At 52.6% G+C, this 22,004-nt stretch overlaps 1 protein-coding gene across 1 annotated transcript in view; it reads left to right on the forward strand.

Moving 5' to 3' along the window:
* Window positions 1-22,004, forward strand: part of LOC140396240 (structural maintenance of chromosomes protein 1B-like) — a 367,818-nt gene that overhangs the window by 219,441 nt on the left and 126,373 nt on the right. The window lies entirely within an intron of this gene.

Below are 22,004 nucleotides of genomic sequence, written 5' to 3' on the forward strand. Positions count from 1 at the left end.
TTAGGGTAACTATGCAGAATCCCTGGATCTGTACGGAGTGGGATCCTGCAGCTAGGCAAATCTTTTGTGCGCTGGGGAAGGTAGTTAAGGAACAGCGTCTTACCGTGTCGGGATGTATAAAACTTTCCGTGCTCCCGGAGTCGACTAGGCATGGCGTCTCGTGGCCGTTAATTAGGACCGTTGTCGTCGTCGTCTGGAGAGTCCGGGGCCGAGCCTGATCGAGTGTAACCGAAGCGAGCCGTGGTTGTAGTAGTGGGGTGGGGTCCGTTGTTGCCGTCCAAGATGGCGTCGGGGATGGACAAAATGGCCACCCCCATACATCGCCCGTGGCTGAGGGGTCACAAGATGGCGTCGGGGGTGGACAAAATGGCCGCCCCCATGCGTCGTACAGGTCGGGGGCGGTCCAAGATGGCGGGGCCCCTCCTCCCCTCATGGTAGTCGGGACCCAAAATGGCGGCGTCTGCGGGTCGCACATTGAGTGCTGGGGGGTCTGGGGGGCGCTAGGACCGCGCGGAGTTCCTGCATTGCGAGCGCCCGGGCCGCGGGCGCTAGGACCGCGCGGAGTTCCTTGACTGCGAGCGCCAGGGCCGCGGGCGCTAGGACCGCGCGGAGCTCCCTCGCCGGGGACAGCGGTGGTCGGGGCCCAGGCCGGCGGGTCAGTACTGCGAGCGCTGGGACCATGAGGAGCTCCCTCGCCGGGGACGGAGGTGATCGGTGTCCAGGTAAGTTGTATTGCCAGCGGGTCAGGCGTGGGGCGCGGGACGGGGGTGAGGGCCCAGGTCGGCGGCGCCGGCGGGTCAGGCGTGGGGCGCGGGACGGGGGTGAGGGCCCAGGTCGGCGGCTCCGGCGGGTCAGTCGTGGGGCCGCGAGCGCTGGCACAGTGCGGAGCTCCCTCGCCGGGGACAGCGGTGGTCGGGGTCAAGGTAGGTGGCGCCGGCGGGTCAGGCGTGGGGCGCGGGACGGGGGTGAGGGTGGCGTTCGGGATGCAAAAAACCCCCTCCTCTCCGTGGAGAGTGTTGGCCGGCACCCAAATCGGGAGCGCCGGCGGCGGGTCGTACATGGACTGCGGGGAGGGGGGTTGGGGAGCGTAGGCGGCGTGCAGGGCTCCCAGTTCTCCCGGGGCCGCGGTGGTCGGGACCCAAAATGGCGGCGCCTGCGGGTCGCACATGGCGTGCTGGGGGGGTTGGGAGGCATAGACTGTAGGGCTCCCTGTTCTCCCGGGACGGCGGCGACCACGCGGGATCGGCACACCACCGCATAGTGGCCCTTTTTCCCGCAGCTATTGCAGATGGCTGCGTGGGCCGGACAGCGTTGTCGGGGGTGCTTCGACTGGCCGCAGAAATAACAGCGGGCGCCCCCGGTGCGACTCGGCGTTTGGACTGCGCATGCCTGTGGGGTGTCCGGGGGGGGGGGGGTAGGGGGTTTGGCGCGACGGGTACGTACGGGGCCCAATGGCCTGCCGCGCGGTCGGGGCCGTAGGCGCGGGTATTACGCGCGGCTACGTCCAGCGAGGCTGCCAGGGCCCGTGCCTCTGAGAGTCCTAGCGACTCTTTTTCTAGAAGTCTGGCGGATTTGGGAGGATTGCATACCTGCAACAAAAGCATCGCGAATTAACATGTCCGTATGTTCGTTTGCATTCACCGACGGGCAGCTGCAGGCTCGTCCCAAAATCAGCAGCGCGGCGTAGAACTCGTCCATCGATTCTCCGGGAGCTTGCTGTCTTGTCGCGAGCTGGTAGCGAGCGTAGATTTGGTTAACTGGGCGAACGTAGAGACTTCTCAGTGCTGTGAACGCCGTCTGGAAATCGCGGGTGTCTTCAATGAGGGTGAAAATCTCCGTGCTCACCCTCGAGTGCAGGACCTGCAGTTTTTGTTCGTCTGAGACTCGGCCTGTGGTCGATGTGATGTAGGCCTCAAAGCAAGTCTGCCAGTGTTTGAAGGCTGCTGCCGCATTCACTGCGTGGGGGCTGATCCTCAGGCATCCTGGAATGATCCTGAGCTCCATAGTCCTTTTTAGGCACGCTTAATAAATTGTGGCGCACAAAGAATCCGTGAGACGAATAGAGTGAAGTCGATGAGGCTTTATTAAGCGTGTCTGTTCCCCAGCAGCCCGATAGTAAACTGGCCTGCGGGGGAAGGCACCGGCTTCTTATACTTCGCCTTCAGGGCGGAGTATGAGGTCAACGGCCAACCAGGACCCGGGATCTGTCAGCCAATGACATTAGGGCTTCCAGTCCCACATGACCCCCAATACATACTACCACAGCCGCCGAATTTAAATGTTAGGCTCTGCAGGTTACACTGGAAATCTAATCCCAGTAATGTGGGCGCGCAGAGTTGGGGAAGGACGTAGAGCCTGTAGTTTTTTTTTTAATAAATATTTTATTGAAAATTTTTGGTCAACCAACACAGCACATTGTGCATCCTTTACACAACATTATAACAATACAGATAATAATGACCTTTTTTATATAAACAAAAAACAACAAATAAATAAATATTAAATAACAAAAATGAAAACTAGCCCTAATTGGCAACTGCCTTGTCACAGGCTATACCCCCCCCCAAGTCCTGGGCTGCTGCTGCTGCCTTCTTTTTTCCCCCATCTATCTTTCCGCAAGATATTCGACGAACGGTTGCCACCGCCTGGTGAACCCTTGAGCCGACCCCCTTAGGACGAACTTAATCCGCTCTAGCTTTATGAACCCCGCCATATCATTTATCCAGGTCTCCACCCCCGGGGGCTTGGCTTCTTTCCACATTAGCAATATCCTGCGCCGGGCTACTAGGGACGCAAAGGCCAAAACATCGGCCTCTCTCGCCTCCTGCACTCCCGGCTCTTGTGCAACCCCAAATATAGCCAACCCCCAGCTTGGTTCGACCCGGACTCCTACTATTGAAAGCGCCTTTGTCACCCCCACCCAAAACCCCTGTAGTGCCGGGCATGACCAAAACATATGGGTATGATTCGCTGGGCTTCTCGAGCACCTCGCACACCTATCCTCCACCCCAAAAAATTTACTGAGCCGTGTTCCAGTCATATGTGCCCTGTGTAATACCTTAAACTGAATCAGGCTTAGCCTGGCGCACGAGGACGACGAGTTTACCCTGTTTGGGGCATCTGCCCACAGCCCCTCCTCGATCTCCTCCCCTAGCTCTTCTTCCCATTTCCCTTTTAGTTCGTCCACCATAGTCTCCCCTTCGTCCCTCATTTCCCTATATATATCCGACACCTTACCATCCCCCACCCATTTCTTTGAGATGACTCTGTCCTGCACCTCTTGTGTCGGGAGCTGCGGGAATTCCCTCACCTGTTGCCTCGCAAAAGCCCTCAATTGCATGTACCTGAATGCATTCCCTTGGGGCAACCCATATTTCTCGGTCAGCGCTCCCAGACTTGCGAACTTCCCGTCCACAAATAGATCTTTCAGTTGCGTTATTCCTGCTCTTTGCCACATTCCATATCCCCCATCCATTCCCCCCGGGGCAAACCTATGGTTGTTTCTTATCGGGGACCCCCCCAATGCTCCGGTCTTTCCCCTATGTCGTCTCCACTGTTCCCAAATCTTCTGTGTAGCTACCACCACCGGGCTCGTGGTGTAGTTCCTCGGTGAGAACGGCAATGGGGCTGTCACCATAGCCTGCAGGCTGGTCCCCCTACAGGACGCCCTCTCTAATCTCTTCCACGCCGCTCCCTCCTCCTCTCCCATCCACTTACTCACCATTGAAATATTAGCGGCCCAATGATACTCACTTAGGCTCGGTAATGCCAGCCCCCCCCCTATCCCTACTACGCTGTAAGAATCCCTTCCTCACTCTCGGAGTCTTCCCGGCCCAAACAAAACCCATGATGCTCTTTTCTATCCTTTTAAAAAAAGCCTTCGTGATCACCACCGGGAGGCACTGAAACACAAAGAGGAATCTCGGGAGGACCACCATCTTAACCGCCTGCACCCTCCCTGCCATTGACAGTGCTACCAAATCCCATCTCTTGAAATCTTCCTCCATCTGTTCCACCAACCGCGTTAAATTTAGCCTGTGCAATGTGCCCCAATTCTTAGCTATCTGGATCCCCAGGTAACGAAAGTCTCTTGTTACCTTCCTCAACGGTAGGTCTTCTATTTCTCTACTCTGCTCCCCTGGATGCACCACAAACAGCTCACTCTTCCCCATGTTCAATTTATACCCTGAAAAATCCCCAAACTCCCCAAGTATCCGCATTATTTCTGGCATCCCCTCCGCCGGATCCGCCACATATAGTAGCAGATCATCCGCATATAAAGATACCCGGTGTTCTTCTCCTCCCCTAAGTATTCCCCTCCATCTCTTGGAACCTCTCAGCGCTATCGCCAGGGGCTCAATCGCCAGTGCAAACAGTAATGGGGACAGAGGACATCCCTGCCTTGTCCCTCTATGGAGCCGAAAATATGCCGATCCCCGTCCATTCGTGACCACACTCGCCACTGGGGCCTATACAACAGCTGCACCCATCTAACATACCCCTCTCCAAAACCAAATCTCCTCAACACCTCCCACAGATAATCCCATTCCACTCTATCAAATGCTTTCTCGGCATCCATCGCCACTACTATCTCCGTTTCACCCTCTGGTGGGGCCATCATCATTACCCCTAACAGCCTCCGTATATTCGTGTTCAGCTGTCTCCCCTTCACAAACCCAGTTTGGTCCTCGTGAACCACCCCCGGGACACATTCCTCTATTCTCATTGCCATTACCTTGGCCAGGACCTTGGCATCCACATTTAGGAGGGAAATTGGTCTGTAGGACCCGCATTGTAGCGGATCCTTTTCCTTCTTTAAGAGAAGCGATATCGTTGCTTCAGACATAGTCGGGGGCAGTTGTCCCCTTTCCTTTGCCTCGTTAAAGGTCCTCGTCAGTACCGGGGCGAGCAAGTCCAAATACTTTCTGTAAAATTCAACTGGGAATCCGTCCGGTCCCGGGGCCTTTCCCGTCTGCATGTTCCTAATTCCTTTCACCACTTCTTCTACCGTGATCTGTGCTCCCAGTCCCACCCTTTCCTGCTCTTCCACCTTGGGAATTTCCAGCCGATCCAAAAAATCCATCATTCTCTCCCTCCCATCCGGGGGTTGAGCTTCATACAATTTTTTATAAAATGTCTTGAACACTTCATTCACTCTCTCCGCCCCCCGCTCCATCTCTCCTTCCTCATCCCTCACTCCCCCTATTTCCCGCGCTGCTCCCCTTTTCCTCAATTGGTGTGCCAGCAATCTGCTCGCCTTCTCCCCATATTCATACTGTACACCCTGCGCCTTCCTCCATTGTGCCTCTGCAGTGCCTGTAGTCAGCAAGTCAAATTCCACATGCAGCCTTTGCCTTTCCCTGTACAGTCCCTCCTCCGGTGCTTCCGCATATTGTCTGTCCACCCTCAAAAGTTCTTGCAGCAACCGCTCCCGTTCCTTACTCTCCTGCTTCCCTTTATGTGCCCTTATTGATATCAGCTCCCCCCTAACCACCGCCTTCAACGCCTCCCAGACCACTCCCACCTGAACCTCCCCATTGTCATTGAGTTCCAAGTACTTTTCAATACATCCCCTCACCCTTAGGCACACCCCCTCATCCGCCATTAGTCCCATGTCCATTCTCCAGGGTGGGCGCCCTCCTGTTTCCTCCCATATCTCCAAGTCTACCCAGTGTGGGGCATGATCCGAAATGGCTATAGCCGTATATTCCGTTCCCCTCACCTTCGGGATCAATGCCCTACCCAACACAAAAAAGTCTATGCGCGAATAGACTTTATGGACATAGGAGAAAAACGAGAACTCCTTACTCCTAGGTCTACTGAATCTCCACGGGTCCACACCTCCCATCTGCTCCATAAAATCCTTAAGCACCTTGGCTGCTGCCGGCCTCCTACCAGTCCTGGACTTCGACCTATCCAGCCTTGGTTCCAACACCGTGTTAAAGTCTCCCCCCATTATCAGCTTTCCCGTCTCTAGGTCCGGGATGCGTCCTAGCATTCGCCTCATAAAGTTGGCATCATCCCAGTTCGGGGCATACACGTTTACCAAAACCACCGTCTCTCCCTGTAATTTGCCACTCACCATCACGTATCTGCCCCCGTTATCCACCACTATAGTCTTTGCCTCGAACATTACCCGCTTCCCCACTAATATAGCCATCCCCCTGTTTTTCGCATCCAGCCCCGAATGGAACACCTGCCCCACCCATCCTTTACGCAGCCTAACCTGGTCTATCAGTTTCAGGTGCGTTTCCTGTAACATAACCACATCTGCTTTAAGTTTCTTAAGGTGTGCGAGTACTCGTGCCCTCTTTATCGGCCCGTTGAGCCCTCTCACGTTCCACGTGATCAGCCGAGTTGGGGGGCTTCCCCCCCCCCCCCTTGCCGGTTAGCCATCATCTTTTTCCAGCTTCTCACCCAGTTCCCACGCAGCTGTATCTCCCCCAGGCGGTGCCCCCCGCCCATCCTCTCCCGTACCCACTCCCCCCTTTCCCCAGCAGCAGCAACCCAGTAATTCCCCCCTCCCACCCCCCCCCCGCTAGACCCCCCGCTAGCGTAATTACTCCCCCCATGTTGCTCCCAGAAGTCAGCAAACTCTGGCTGACCTCGGCTTCCCCCCGTGACCACGGCTCGCACCGTGCGACGCCCCCTCCTTCCTGCTTCTCTATTCCCGCCATAATTATCATAGCGCGGGAACCAAGCCCGCGCCTCTCCCTCGGCCCCGCCTCCCATGGCCAACGCCCCATCTCCTCTCCCTCCCCCCATCACCACCTGTGGGAGAAAGAAAAGTTACCATACCGCAGGATTAGAACATAAAACCCCTCTTCGCCCCACCACTTTGTCCAAACGTTCTTTTTCATAATCCACTCATTCCAGTTTTTCTTCTACAATAAAAGTCCACGCTTCATCCGCCGTCTCAAAGTAGTGGTGCCTCCCTTGATATGTGACCCACAGTCTTGCCGGTTGCAGCATTCCAAATTTCATCTTCCTTTTGTGAAGTACCGCCTTGGCCCGATTAAAGCTCGCCCTCCTTCTCGCTACCTCCGCACTCCAGTCTTGATAAACGCGGATCACCGCGTTCTCCCATTTACTGCACCGAGTTTTCTTCGCCCATCTAAGGACCATTTCTCTATCCTTAAAACGGAGGAATCTCACCACTATGGCTCTGGGAGTTTCTCCTGCTCTCGGTCCTCGCGCCATCACTCGGTACGCTCCCTCCACCTCCAACGGACCCGTCGGGGCCTCCGCTCCCATTAACGAATGCAGCATCGTGCTCACATATGCCCCGACGTCCGCCCCCTCCACACCTTCAGGAAGGCCAAGAATCCTCAGGTTGTTCCTCCTTGCGTTGTTTTCCAGTGCCTCCAACCTCTCCACACATCGTTTCTGGTGTGCCTCCTGTATCTCCGACTTCACCACCAGGCCCTGTATATCGTTCCCATTCTCGGCTGCTTTCGCCTTCACGACCCGAAGCTCCTGCTCCTGGGTCTTTTGTTCCTCCTTTAGCCCTTCGATCGCCTGTAGTATCGGGGCCAACAACTCTTCCTTCATTTCCTTTTTTATCTCCTCCACGCAGCATTTCAAGAACTCTTGTTGTTCAGGGCCCCATATGAAACTGCCACCTTCCGACGCCATCTTGGTTTTTGCTTGCCTTCCTTGCCGTTGTTCCAAAGGATCCGCTCTAATCCGGCCACTTTCCTCTCCTTTTTCCATCCGTGTCCAGGGGGAACACCCTCCTGGTTTACCGCACGGTGTTTTTAGCCGTTAAAATTGCCGTTGGGGCTCCTATCAAGAGCCCAAAAGTCCGTTTCACAGGGAGCTGCCGAAACGTGCGACTCAGCTGGTCATCGCCGCACCCGTAGTGTAGTTTTTAAACTCCCTTGCACCGTTAGGTTCGCGATGCAGAACCCTTTGATCTCTACGGAGTGGGATCCTGCAGCTAGGGAAATCTTTTGCGTACTTGGATGGATGGTCAGAAAACAGCGTCTTACCGTGTCGGGGTGAATGAAACTTTCGGTGCTCCCGGAGTCGATCAGGCATGATGTCTCGTGTCCGTTGATCAGCACCGTTGTTGTCGTCGTCTGGAACGTCCGGGGCCGTGATTGATCCAGCGTCACCGAAGCCAGTCGTGGTCGTAGTGTCTCGGCGTCTTCTTCGGACCCCGTGGAGCCGTCGATGCTGGGGTCCTTTGTTGTCATCCAAGATGGCGGCGTCCATGAATCGCATGCGGCCGGGGGTGGACAAAATGGCCGCCCCCATGGATCGCACGTGGTCGGGGGTGGACAAAATGGCCGCCCCCATGAATCGCACGTGGCTGGGGAGTCACAAGATGGCGGCGCCCATCCCCCCCTCGTGGTGGCTGGGACCCAAAATGGCGGTGCCCGCGGGTCGCACATGGGGCGCTGGGGGGGGTTGGGGAGCGTTTGGGATGCGCTGGGCTCGTTCTTCTCCGGGGATTGTGGCGACCCCCCGGGACCACCAGCACACAGCCGCGTAATGGCCCTTCTTGCCGCAGCTTTTGCAAATAGCTGTGCGGGCCGGGCAGCGCTGCCGGGGGTGTTTCGCTTGCCCGCAGAAATAGCAGCGGGTCCCCCCGGGATGATCTGGCGCTTTAACCGCGCAAGCCTGTGAGGGGGGGGGTGTTTGTCGCGACGGGGGTCCACGGAGCCCAAGGGGCTGCCGCGCGGTCGGGGCTGTAGGCGCGGGCGTTTTGCGAGGCCACATCTAGGGAAGCTGCAATTGCCCGTGCCTCAGAGTCCTAGCGACTCTTTTTCTAAAAGTCTTTGGCGGATTTGGGGAGAGTTCATACCTGCCACAAGCGCATCGCGAATTAGCATGTCCGTGTGTTCAATCGCGTTCACCGGCGGGCAGCTGCAGCCCAGTCCCAAAATTAGCAGCGCGGCGTAGAATTCCTCTAACGATTCTTCGGGACTTTGCCGTCTCGTTGGGAGTTGGTAGCGTGCGTAGACCTGGTTCACGGGGCGAACGTAAATGCTCTTCAGTGCTGCGAGCGCCGTCGGGAAATCCTCTGCGTCTTCTATGAGAGGGTAAATTTCCGGGCTTGCCCTCGAATGCAGGACCTGCATTTTCTGGTCTTCTGTGATCCGGCCGGGGGCCGTTCGGAGGTAGCCTTCGAAACAAGCTTGCCAGTGTTTAAAAACTGCTGCCGAGTTCGCTGCGTGGGGGCTGATCCGCAGGCATTCCGGGGCGATCCGGAGCTCCATAGTCCTTTAAGCTCGCTCAATAAATTGTAGCGCACAATGACTTACGAGAGAGAGGAGTAGAGATGAAGTCGATGAGGCTTTATTGAGCGAGACTTGTCCCCAGCAATTCAGCAACACAATGGAGCGGCGGGGCCCGGGATCTGTCAGCCAATAGCATCACGGCTTCACAGTCCCACATGACCCCTAATACATACTACCACACAGGGGTTGGTGAGGGCAGGGTGTTGGAGATTTACAAAGAATTAATGGATTCGGGGGCGGCACCTGGCGCAGTGGTTAGCACTGCTGCCTACGCCACTGAGGACCCGGGTTCAAATCCCAGCCCAGGGTCACAGTCCGTGTGGAGCTTGCACATTCTCCTCGTGTCTGCATGGGTTTCACCCCCACAACGCAAAGATGTGCAGGTTAGGTGGATTGGCCACACTAAATTGCCCCTTAATTGGAAAAAAAAATTGGATACGCTAAATTTAAAAAAATTGAATTAATGGACTTGGAGGGCAACCCGATAGGAGATGTTAAGCAAAAGTGGGAGGAAGAGCTGGGGAGGGTGCTGGAGGCTAGGTTATGGGAGGAGGCTTTGAGAAGGGTGAATACATCCTCTTTGTGTGCTAGGCTTAGCCTCATTCAATTTAAAGTAGTCGACAGGGCATCTATAATGGTGGCCAGAATAAACAGATTTTTTGAAGGGGTGGAGGATAGGTGTGGGCGGTGCGCGGGAGGACCCGCAAACCATGTCCTGTTTTGGACCTGTTCAAAGTTGGAGGGATTTTGGCAGGGGTTCAGTGGCGTGATGTCTGAGATGCTGAAGGTAAAGGTGGTCCCGAGTCCAGAAGTAGCAAGTTTTGGAGTGTCAAGAGTCCAGGGGCCGAGAGAGGCCGACATTTTGGCCTTTGCCTCTGGTAGCCCGGAGACAGATCCTGTTGAGATGGAGGGACTCGGGGCCGCCAAAACCGGGAGTGTGGGTGATCGACCTTGCGGAATTCCGTAGGCTGGGTAAAAAATCAAGTTCGCCTTGAGAGGGTCTGTGGGCGGGGGGGTTGCCCGGAAATGGAAATCGATTTCTTCCAGGATAGTAAAGTCAGAGTGGGGGGGGATTTTGGGGTTAAAAAACGAGGCAGAGTGGATGGGGTATGGCAGGAAGGGTGGGGCGTGGGGGTGTTGGTTATTTATTTGTTATGAGATTACCTGTTTGTTCTCTTTTTGTTTTGATTGTGTTTGATGTGTGTGTATATATAAATTTATAGTTTTTTTTAAAAGGTGGATAAACCTTCTGGCCCAGACCAGGTATATCCAAGAACACTGCGTGAGGCTAGAGAACAAATTGCAGGACTCTGGCTGAGATATTTGCATCATTGTTAGCCACGGGTGAGGTACCCTTATTTAAGAAGGGCTGCAAAGAAAAACTTGTGAATTATAGACCAATAAACCTAACATCTGTGGTGGGTAAGTTACCAGAGAGCATTCTGAGAGATAAGGGGCGTCATTCTCCGACCCCCCAGCGGGTCGGAGAATGGCTGTTGGCCGCCGTGAATCCCGCCCCCGCCGGTTGCCGAAGTCTCCGGTACCGGATATTCGGCGGGGGCGGGAATCGGGCCGCACCGGTTGGCGGGGCCCCCCGCTGGATTCTCCGGCCCGGATGGGCCGAAGTCCCGCCAATAAATTGCCTGTCCCGCCGGCGTGGATTAAACCACCTTTTGAACGGAGGGACAAGGCGGCGTGGGCGGGCTCCGGGGTCCTGGGGGGGACGCGGGGCGATCTGGCCCCGGGGGGGTGCCCCCACGGTGGCCTGGCCCGCAATTGGGGCCCACCGATCCGCGGGCGGGCCTGTGCCGTGTGGGCATTCTTTCCCCTCCGCCACGGTCTCCACCATGGCGGAGGCGGAAGAGACTCCCTCCACTGCGCATGCGCGGGAAACTGTCAGCGGCCGCTGACGCTCCCGCGCATGCGCCGCCCCGAGATGTCATTTCTGCGCCAGCTGGCGGGGCAACAAAGGCCGTTTCAGCCAGCTGGCCGGGTGAAAATTCCTCCGGCGTCGGCCTAGTCCCTCAATGTTGGGGCTCGGCCCCCAAAGATGCGTTTTGGGCGCCAGTCGGCGGACATCGCGCCGTTTGGGGAGAATTTCGCCCAAGATATGTAGGCATTTAGAAAGACAGGGTTTGATTAGGAGTAGTCAGTATGGCTTTGTGCATGGGAGATCATGCCGTACAAATTTATTTGAGTTCTTTGATGAAGTGACCAAGAAGATTGATGAGGGTCAGGCGGTAGATGTAGTGTAAATGGACTTCAGTAAGGCCTTTGATAAAGTTTACATGGTAGGTTGCTCTGGGAGGTTAGATCACATGGAATCTATGGAGAGCTGGCAAATTGGATATACAATTGGCTTGATGGTAGGAAGCAGGGTAATGGTGGAAGGATGCTTGTCGGACTGGAGGCCTGTGACTAGTGGTGTGCCTCGGGTCAGTGCTGTGCCCATTGCTGTTTGTTATCCATTTTAACGATTTGGATGAGAATATACAAGGCATGATCAGTATGTTTGCAGATGACACTAAGATAGGTGGTAGACAGTGAGAAGGTTATCAAATATTGCATAGGGTGAATGCACTCATTCTTTTTCCCTGGGTTGGAGAATCGAGAACTAGAGGGCATAGGTAAGAGGGGAAAGAATTAATGGAAACCTGAGGAGCAATGTTTTTACACTGGGTGATAGGTATGTGGAATGAGCTGCCGGAGGAAGTGGTTGAAGCAGGGACATTGACAACATTTAAAAGGCATTTGGACAGATACATATAGGAAAGGTTTAGAGGGATATGGGCCAAATGCAGGCAAATGGGGTTAGTTTAGATGGGCATTTTTGGTTGGCATGGCCCAGTTTGAGCAGAAAGGCCTGTCCTGTGTCGTAGATTCTTTGATTCTATGAACACGTCAGCTCTCATACCGGCTCTGCCTCAATTGAGGTAATGATGTCTTGAGCAGCAGTCAGGTAGTTTGTAGTTTCAGGAGGTGCATTAGTGCAAACATCTGCTTCAGTTCACAGTGGAACAATACGGCCTTTCCCCTGGAGTAACCGGTCCCAGTGAACTGGGCACTATTGGAAGAAAGTTAGTAGATGCTGCTGGATCAGCCTGCTCTGTTTATATTGTGTTAGCTTCTCTCTTCCTTATGTGGTCTGCATGTTTCTTCCTTGGAAGTCAACCAAATAGTATCATAGAATCTCTACAGTGCAGAAGGAGACCATTCCACCCATCGAGTCTGCATCGACCCTCTGAAAGAGTACCTTATCTCGCCCCACTCGCGCACTCTTATCCCCATAACCCCACCTAACCTGCATATCCTTTGACACTAAGGGGCAGTTTTATCATGACCAATCCACCTAACCTGTACACCTTTGGACTTTGAGAGGAAACAAGAGCACATGAGGGAAACCCGCACAGCCACGGGGAGAAAATGCAAACACCACACAGTCACCCAAGGCCGGAATTGAACCCAGGACCCTGGCGCTGTGAGGCAGCAGTGCTAACCACTGTACCGCCCTGGCAAGTACATGCTTTTGGCGCAAATTCACATGAGTCGAACTTCTTTCATTTTTGAGCAAGGTAAGTGGACTGTAAATAAGAAATATTTGTTCCAAGAAAGAGACAGCCAGAGACACAAATAGGCAGTGTACCTGCTGACCAGGATCTCATGCTGAATCTACTGGAGAGGCTGCTCAGTAGAGTCCAGGGCAGGACAGAGCAGTGCTAATGTTAGCTCTGTACAGAGCTCCAGAGCCTACAAATCTGAAACTTAAATTGGGAACAAAGAAGTATAAAGATGATTTATTGAGGTATGGTTTTGTTAATTGTGCCAATGCAAACCAGGATGCAAAGCCCATGTGTGTTATATACAGGGAAGTACTGATGAATAAGAGTTTAAAACCCTTGAAACTTTAAAGGCACCTGAAGACTAAGCATGGGGAGCTGGAAAACAAACCTGATTTTTTTTTCAAAGGATGCAGCACGAACTGAAATCAGCTGAAGTCCTTAGCAAAAAGATAATATTGAATGACAAGCCTCTTACAATGTAACTTACTGTGTAGCTAAAGAGAAAATGCCCCACACTGAGCAGAGAGATCATTCTCCCACCAGCATTAGACATGGCTGGCACGGTCCTAGATGTGATGGTCTGCTGAAAAACTGAAATACTTCCCACTTAATGATAAAACAGTGGCTCGCGTAATTTGTGATATTGCTGAGAATTTAGAAGCACAGCTTATTTCTCGTTTAAAGTTAGCACAGGAGTTCTCAGTACAGAATTAAAGTACAGACATTTCAGATTGTGCAATCTTGAGAGCTTAAATTAGTATGTTTGGCACAACGAATTTGTTGAGGATTTGCTGTGCTGCTTGACATTACTAACTAGCACAACTGTCGCACAGATCTTTTGAAACGTTGAATAGTTACGTGATTAGAAAGTGCGGGCTTGACTGGGTTCATTTCAGAGGAATCATAAGGGATGGGGCAGCCAAAATTTTTGAAAAAAAGCGGAGTTACAATAAGGAGGCTGCTGGTCAGGACATTGTAATCATTGCTTTATTCACCGTGAAGCATTGGCATCAAAATAAATTCCATCTGATCATGAAGTGGTGTTAAAAGGAATTGTGAAAATCGTGAATTTTATTAACAACAGCGCAACCAATACCAGGCTTTTGACGGCTCTGTGTTCCAATATGGGGGCCGAGTGCACGTTTATTGTTCCACACAGAGGTACGTTGGCTGTCATGGGGTCGGGTGCTTGGCAGAGTTAATGAACCGAGATATGTGGCGGGATTCTCCGCAATCGGCGCGATGTCCGCCGACCGGTGCCAAAAACGGCGCGAATCAGTTCGGCATCGCGCCACCCGAAAGGTGCGGAATCCTCCGCATCTTGAGGGGCCGAGCCCTAACCTTGAGGGGCTAGGCCCGTGCCGGACTGATTTCCGCCCCGCCAGCTGGCGGGAAAGGCCTTTGGTGCCCCGCCAGCTGGCGCGAAACTGACTTTGCCGTGCGGCGCATGCGCGGGAGCGTCAGCGGCAGCTCACAGCATCCCCGCGCATGCGCAGTGGAGGGGGTCTCTTCCGCCATAGTGAAGACCATGGCGAAGGTGGAAGGAAAAGAGTGCCCCCACGGCACAGGCCCGCCCGCGGATCGGTGGGCCCCGATCGCGGGCCAGGCCACCGTGGGGGCACCCCCCACCCCCCCGGAGCCCGCCCGCGTCGCCTTGTCTGGGACCAGTGTTCTGGCGAAAAGAATAAATAGGGTGGTCAATAGGACTTTAAACTAAAGATTGGGGGGGAAGGGAAAGTCAGGGAACCAAGAGGTGAAGTAATCAGTGGGAAGCGTAGCTGCTTAGCAATACAAAAAAGCACGAAAAGACAAAACTCAGGAGAGGTTACGATAGTCCCCATCCCACAAAATATGACACAGTGTATGGAAAGGCTCAGTAAACCAAGGTCCACCACACTAAGAAAACAAAAAGGGACGGTCAATAGACAATTAAAGGTGCTATATTTAAATGCGCGCAGTGTACGGAACAAGGTAGATGAGCTTGTGGCCCAGATTGTGACTGGCAGGTATGATGTGGTAGGCATCACAGAGACGTGGTTGCAGGGGGTTCAGGACTGGCATTTAAACATCCAGGGATTCACAACCTATCCAAAAAGACAGGGAGGTGGGCAGAGGGGGCGGGGTTGCCTTGTTAATTAGGAATGAAATTAAATCAATAGCCCTAAATGACATAGGGTCAGATGATGTGGAGTCTGTGTGGGTAGAGTTGAGGAACCACAAAGGCAAAAAAACCATAATGGGAGTTATGTACAGGCCTCCTAACAGTGGTCAGGACCGGAGGCACAAAATGCATCACGAAATAGAAAGTGCATGTCAGAAAGGCAAGGTCACAGTGATCATGGGGGACTTCAATATGCAGGTGGACTGGGTAAATAATGCTGCCAGTGGACCCAAGGAAAGGGAATTCATTGAATGTTTACAGGAGGGCTTTTTGGAACAGCTTGTGATGGAGCCCACGAGGGAACAGGCCATTCTGGACTTCGTGTTATGTAATGAGCCAGACTTGATTAAAGATCTTAAAGTAAGGGAGCACTTAGGAGGCAGTGATCATAATATGGTAGAATTCAATCTCCAATTTGAAAGAAAGAAGGTAGAATCAGATGTAAAGGTGTTACAGTTAAATAAAGGTAACTACAGGGGCATGAGGGAGGAACTGACGAAAGTCGACTGGGAGCAGAGCCGAGTGGGAAGGACAGTAGAACAGCAATGGCAGGAGTTTCTGGGAGTAATTGAGGACACAGTACAGAGGTTCATCCCAAAGAAAAGAAAGGTTATCAGAGGGGGGATTAGGCAGCCATGGCTGACAAAGGAAGTTAGGGAATGCATCAAAGCAAAAGAGAAAGCCTATAATGTGGCAAAGAGTAGTGGGAAGTCAGAAGATTGGGAAGGCTACAAAAACAAACAGAGGATAACAAAGAGAGAGATAAGGAAAGAGAGGATCAAATATGAAGGTAGGCTAGCCAGTAACATTAGGAATGATAGTAAAAGTTTCTTTAAATACATTAAAAACAAACGGGAGGCAAAAGTTGACATTGGGCCGCTCCAAAATGACGCAGGTAATTTTGTGATGGGAGACAAGGAAATAGCTGAGGAACTAAATAAGTACTTTGCGTCAGTCTTCACAGTAGAAGACATGAGTAATATCCCAACAATTCAGGAGAGTCAGGGGGCAGAGTTGAATATGGTAGTCATCACAAAGGAGAAAGTGCTAGAGAAACTAAGAGGTCTAAAAATTGATAAATCTCCGGGCCCAGATGGACTACATCCTAGAGTTCTAAAGGAGATAGCTGAAGAAATAGTGGAGGCGTTAGTTATGATCTTTCAAAAGTCACTGGAGTCAGGGAAAGTCCCAGAGGATTGGAAAATCGCTGTTGTAACCCCCCTGTTCAAGAAGGGAACAGGGAAAAAGATGGAAAATTATAGGCCAATTAGCCTAACCTCGGTTGTTGGCAAGATTCTAGAATCCATTGTTAAGGATGAGATTTCTAAATTCTTGGAAGTGCAGGGTCGGATTAGGACAAGTCAGCATGGATTTAGTAAGGGGAGGTTGTGCCTGACAAACCTGTTGGACTTCTTTGAAGAGATAACAAATAGGTTAGACCAAGGAGAGCCAATGGATGTTATCTATCTTGACTTCCAAAAGGCCTTTGATAAGGTGCCTCACGGGAGACTGCTGAGTAAAATAAGGGCCCATGGTATTCGAGGCAAGGTACTAACATGGATTGACGATTGGCTGTCAGGTAGAAGGCAGAGAGTTGGGATAAAAGGTTCTTTTTCGGAATGGCAACCGGTGACGAGTGGTGTCCCGCAGGGTTGTGTTGGGGCCACAGCTGTTCTCTTTATATATTAATGATCTAGATGACGGGACTGGGGGCATTCTGGCTAAGTTTGCCGATGATACAAAGATAGGTGGAGGGGCAGGTAGTATGGAGGAGGTGGGGAGGCTGCAGAAAGATTTAGACAGTTTAGGAGAGTGGTCCAAGAAATGGCTGATGAAATTCAACGTGGGCAAGTGCGAGGTCTTGCACTTTGGAAAAAAGAATAGAGGCATGCTGAAGTGCAAAGGGACTTGGGAGTCCTAGTCCAGGATTCTCTAAAGGTAAACTTGCAGGTTGAGTCCGTAATTAAGAAATCAAATGCAATGTTGTCATTCATCTCAAGAGGCTTGGAATATAAAAGCAGGGATGTACTTCTGAAGCTTTATAAAGCATTAGTTAGGCCCCATTTAGAATATTGTGAGCAATTTTGGGCCCCACACCTCAGGAAGGACATACTGGCACTGGAGCGGGTCCAGCGGAGATTCACACGGATGATCCCAGGAATGGTAGGCCTAACATACGATGAACGTCTGAGGATCCTGGGATTATGTTCATTGGAGTTTTGGAGGTTGAGGGGAGATCTAATAGAAACTTACAAGATAATGAATGGCTTAGATAGGCTGGATGTAGGGACGTTGTTTCCATTAGCAGGGGCGACTAGGACCCGGGGGCACAGCCTTAGAATAAAAGGGAGTCACTTTAGAACAGAGATGAGGAGAAATTTCTCCAGCCAGAGAGTGGCGGGTCTGTGGAATTCATTGCCACAGAGGGCGGTGGAGGCCGGGACGTTGAGTGTCTTTAAGACAGAAGTTGATAAATTCTTGATTTCTCGAGGAATTAAGGGCTATGGAGAGAGAGCGGGTAAATGGAGTTGAAATCAGCCATGATTGAATGGTGGAGTGGACTCGATGGGCCGAATGGCCTTACTTCCGCTCCTGTGTCTTATGGTCCCGTCGGTAAGAGAGGTGGTTTGATTCTCGCCGGCGGGACAGGCATTCCAGCAGCGGGACTTCGGCCCTTTGCGGGCCGGAGAATCGCCGGGAGAATCCCGCCATCCGGTGTGGCGCGATTCCCACCCCTGCCGAATATCCGGTGCCGGAGAATTCGGCAACCGGCGGGGGCGGGATTCACGCCGGCCCCCGGGGATTCTCCGACCCGGCGGGGGGGGGTCGGAGAATCCCGCCCATGAACTCCACATTTTGCACCTTCAGAAATCATCCCCTCTGGCTGATTCATTTGGTGATGAAAGTTGGATGCGAACTATGTCTTGCCTTGCAGACATCCTTTCAATTTAAAAAAAATATATATATTTTATTCAAGATTTTTTGGCCAAACATAACAGTACGTGGTGTTTCTTTTAAACAACAATGAAGCAATATAAATAACTGGCCAGTTTTAAACAAGTAAATAAATAATATATGAACAGAAACAAAAACCAAACTAAATGGCAACTGCCTTCTCAAAAATAAATACTCTCCAAAGATACAATCCAACAGTCCAATATACATTACCTAAAACAAGTGCCTATACATATACAATAACATCCCTGAGAGTCCGTCCGATTCCTCCCTCCCCCCTGGGTTGCTGCTGTTGTCTTCTTCTTTTCCATTCCCTCTATCTTTCTGTGAGGTAGTCGACGAACGGTTGCCACCGCCTGGTGAACCCTTGAGCCGAACCCCTTAGTACGAACTTAATCCGTTCTAACTTTATAAACCCTGCCATGTCGTTTATCCAGGTCTCCACACCCGGGGGTTTGGCTTCCTTCCACATTAACAATATCCTGCGCCGGGCTACTAGGGACGCAAAGGCCAAAACATCAGCCTCTCTCGCCTCCTGCACTCCCGGTTCTTCTGCAACCCCAAATATAGCCAACCCCCAGCTTGGTACGACCTGGACCCCCACCACCTTCGAAAGCACCTTTGCCACCCCCACCCAAAACCCCTGTAGTGCCGGGCATGACCAGAACATGTGGGTGTGATTCGCTGTGCTTCTCGAGCATCTCGCACACCTATCCTCTACCCCAAAAAATTTACTGAGCCGTGCTCCAGTCATATGCGCCCTGTGTAACACCTTAAATTGTATCAGGCTTAGCCTGGCACACGAGGACGATGAGTTTACCCTACGTAGGGCATCAGCCCACAGCCCCTCCTCAATCTCCTCCCCCAGCTCTTCTTCCCATTTCCCTTTCAGCTCATCTACCATGCTCTCCCCCTCGTCCCTCATTTCCCTATATATGTCCGACACCTTACCATCCCCCACCCATGTCTCTGAGATCACTCTATCCTGCACCTCCTGCGACGGGAGCTGCGGGAATTCCCTCCCCTGTTGCCTCGCAAAAGCCCTCAGTTGCATATACCGAAATGCATTCCCTTGGGGCAACCCATATTTTTCCGCAGCGCTCCCAGACTCGCAAAGGTCCCATCTTCGAACAGATCTCTCAATTGTGCTACCCCTGCTCTTTGCCATGCTCCAAATCCCCCATCCATTTTCCCCGGAACAAACCTATGGTTATTTATTATCGGGGACCGCACCGAAGCTCCCGTCTTTCCCCTATGCCGTCTCCACTGCCCCCAAATTTTCAATGTAGCCACCACCACCGGGCTTGTGGTGTATTTCTTCGGTGAGAACGGCAACGGCGCAGTCACCATAGCTTGTAGGCTAGTCCCCCTGCAGGACGCCATCTCCAATCTCTTCCACGCCGCTCCCTCCTCTTCTCCCATCCACTTACACACCATTGAAATATTGGCGGCCCAGTAGTACTCACTTAGGCTCGGTAGTGCCAGCCCCCCCCTGTCCCTACTACGCCGCAAAAACCCCCTCCTCTCGGGGTCTTCCCGGCCCACACAAAACTCATAATACTCTTCTCGATTCTTTTGAAAAAAGCCTTCGTGACCACCACCGGGAGGCACTGAAACACAAAAAGGAATCTCGGGAGGACCACCATTTTAACCGCCTGCACTCTACCTGCCAGTGACAGGGACACCATGTCCCATCTCTTAAAGTCCTCCTCCATCTGTTCCACCAACCGCGTTAAATTAAGCCTATGTAATGTACCCCAATTCTTGGCTATCTGGACCCCCAATTACCGAAAGTCCCTTGTTACGTTCCTCAACGGTAAATCCTCTATTTCTCTGCTCTGCTCCCCTGGATGCACCACAAACAACTCACTTTTCCCCATGTTCAATTTACACCCTGAAAAATCCCCAAACTCCCCAAGTATCCGCATTATCTCTGGCATCCCCTCCGCCGGGTCCGCCACATATAGCAACAAATCATCCGCATACAGAGATACCCGGTATTCTTCTCCTCCCCTGAGTGCTCCCCTCCACTTCCTGGAACCCCTCAATGCTATGGCCAGGGGCTCAATCGCCAGTGCAAACAATAACGGGGACAGAGGACATCCCTGCCTCGTCCCTCTATGGAGCCGAAAATAATCAGACCCCCGTCCATTCGTGACCACGCTCGCCATCGGGGCCCTGTACAGCAACTGTACCCATCTGATATACCCATCTCCAAAGCCAAATCTCCTCAGCACTTCCCACAAATAATCCCACTCCACTCTATCAAATGCTTTCTCGGCATCCATCGCCACCACTATCTCCGCTTCCCCCTCTGGTGGGGGCATCATCATTACCCCTAGCAGCCTCCGTATATTTGTATTCAGCTGTCTCCCCTTCACAAACCCAGTTTGGTCCTCATGAACCACCCCCGGGACACAATCCTCTATCCTTGTTGCCATTACCTTGGCCAGAATCTTAGCGTCCACATTCAGGAGGGAAATAGGCCTATAGGACCCGCATTGCAGCGGGTCTTTTTCCTTCTTTAGGAGGAGCGATATCGTTGCCTCTGACATAGTCGGGGGCAGCTGCCCCCTTTCCCTCGCCTCATTAAAGGTTCTCATCAGTAGCGGGGCCAGCAAGTCCATATATTTCCTATAGAATTCAACTGGGAATCCGTCTGGTCCCGGGGCCTTCCCCGCCTGCATGCTCCCAATCCCTTTCACTACTTCCTCCGTCTCACTCTGTGCTCCCAGTCCCGCCCTCTCCTGCTCCTCCACCTGAGGAAATTCCAGCTGATCCAGAAAGCACATCATTCTCTCCTTCCCATCCGGGGGCTGAGCTTCATATAATCTTTCATAAAATGCCTTGAACACTCCATTCACTCTCTCCGCTCCCCGCTCCATCTCTCCCTCCTCATCTCTCACCCCCCCTATCTCCCTCGCTGCTCCCCTTTTCCTCAGTTGGTGGGCCAGCAACCTGCTCGCCTTCTCCCCATATTCGTACTGTACACCCTGTGCCTTCCTCCATTGTGCCTCTGCATTACCCGTAGTCAACAAGTCAAATTCTACATGTAGCCTTTGCCTTTCCCTGTACGGTCCCTCCGGTGCCTCCGCATATTGTCTGTCCACCCTCAGAAGTTCTTTCAACAACCGCTCCCTTTCCCTACCCTCCTGCTTTCCTTTATGTGCCCTAATAGATATCAGCTCCCCTCTAACCACTGCCTTCAGCGCCTCCCAGACCACTCCCACCTGAACCTCCCCATTATCATTGAGTTCCAAGTACCTTTCAATACACCCCCTCACCCTTAAACACACCCCCTCATCTGCCAATAATCCCATGTCCATTCTCCAGGGTGGACGCTGTTCTTTTTCCTCCCCTATCTCCAGGTCCACCCAATGTGGAGCGTGATCCGAAATAGCTATAGCCATGTACTCCGTCCCCGTCACCTTCGGGATCAGTGCCCTTCCCAAAACAAAAAAGTCTATCCGTGAATAAACTTTGTGGACATAGGAGAAAAACGAAAACTCCTTACTCCTAGGTCTACTAAATCTCCAGGGGTCTACTCCTCCCATCTGCTCCAAAAAGTCCTTAAGCACCCTAGCTGCAGCCGGCCTCCTTCCGGTCCTGGACCTCGATCTGTCCAGCCCTGGGTCCAGCACCGTATTAAAATCTCCACCCATTACCAACTTCCCCACCTCTAGGTCCGGGATACGTCCTAACATACGCCTCATAAAGTTGGCATCATCCCAGTTCGGGGCATATACGTTCACTAAGACCACCGCCTCCCCTTGCAATTTGCCACTCACCATCACGTATCTGCCCCCACTATCCGCCACTATGGTCTTTGCCTCAAACATTACCCGCTTCCCCACTAGTATAGCCACCCCCCTGTTTTTTGCGTCTAGCCCCGAATGAAACACCTGCCCCACCCATCCTTTGCGTAGTCTGACCTGATCTATCAGTTTCAGATGCGTCTCCTGCAGCATAACCACATCTGCCTTAAGTTTCTTTAGGTGTGCGAGTACCCGTGCCCTCTTTATCGGCCCGTTCAGCCCTCTCACATTCCACGTGATCAGCCGGGTTGGGGGGCTCTTTACCCCC

Source organism: Scyliorhinus torazame, chromosome 19, assembly GCF_047496885.1.
Source record: "Scyliorhinus torazame isolate Kashiwa2021f chromosome 19, sScyTor2.1, whole genome shotgun sequence".
Lineage (NCBI taxonomy): Eukaryota > Metazoa > Chordata > Chondrichthyes > Carcharhiniformes > Scyliorhinidae > Scyliorhinus > Scyliorhinus torazame.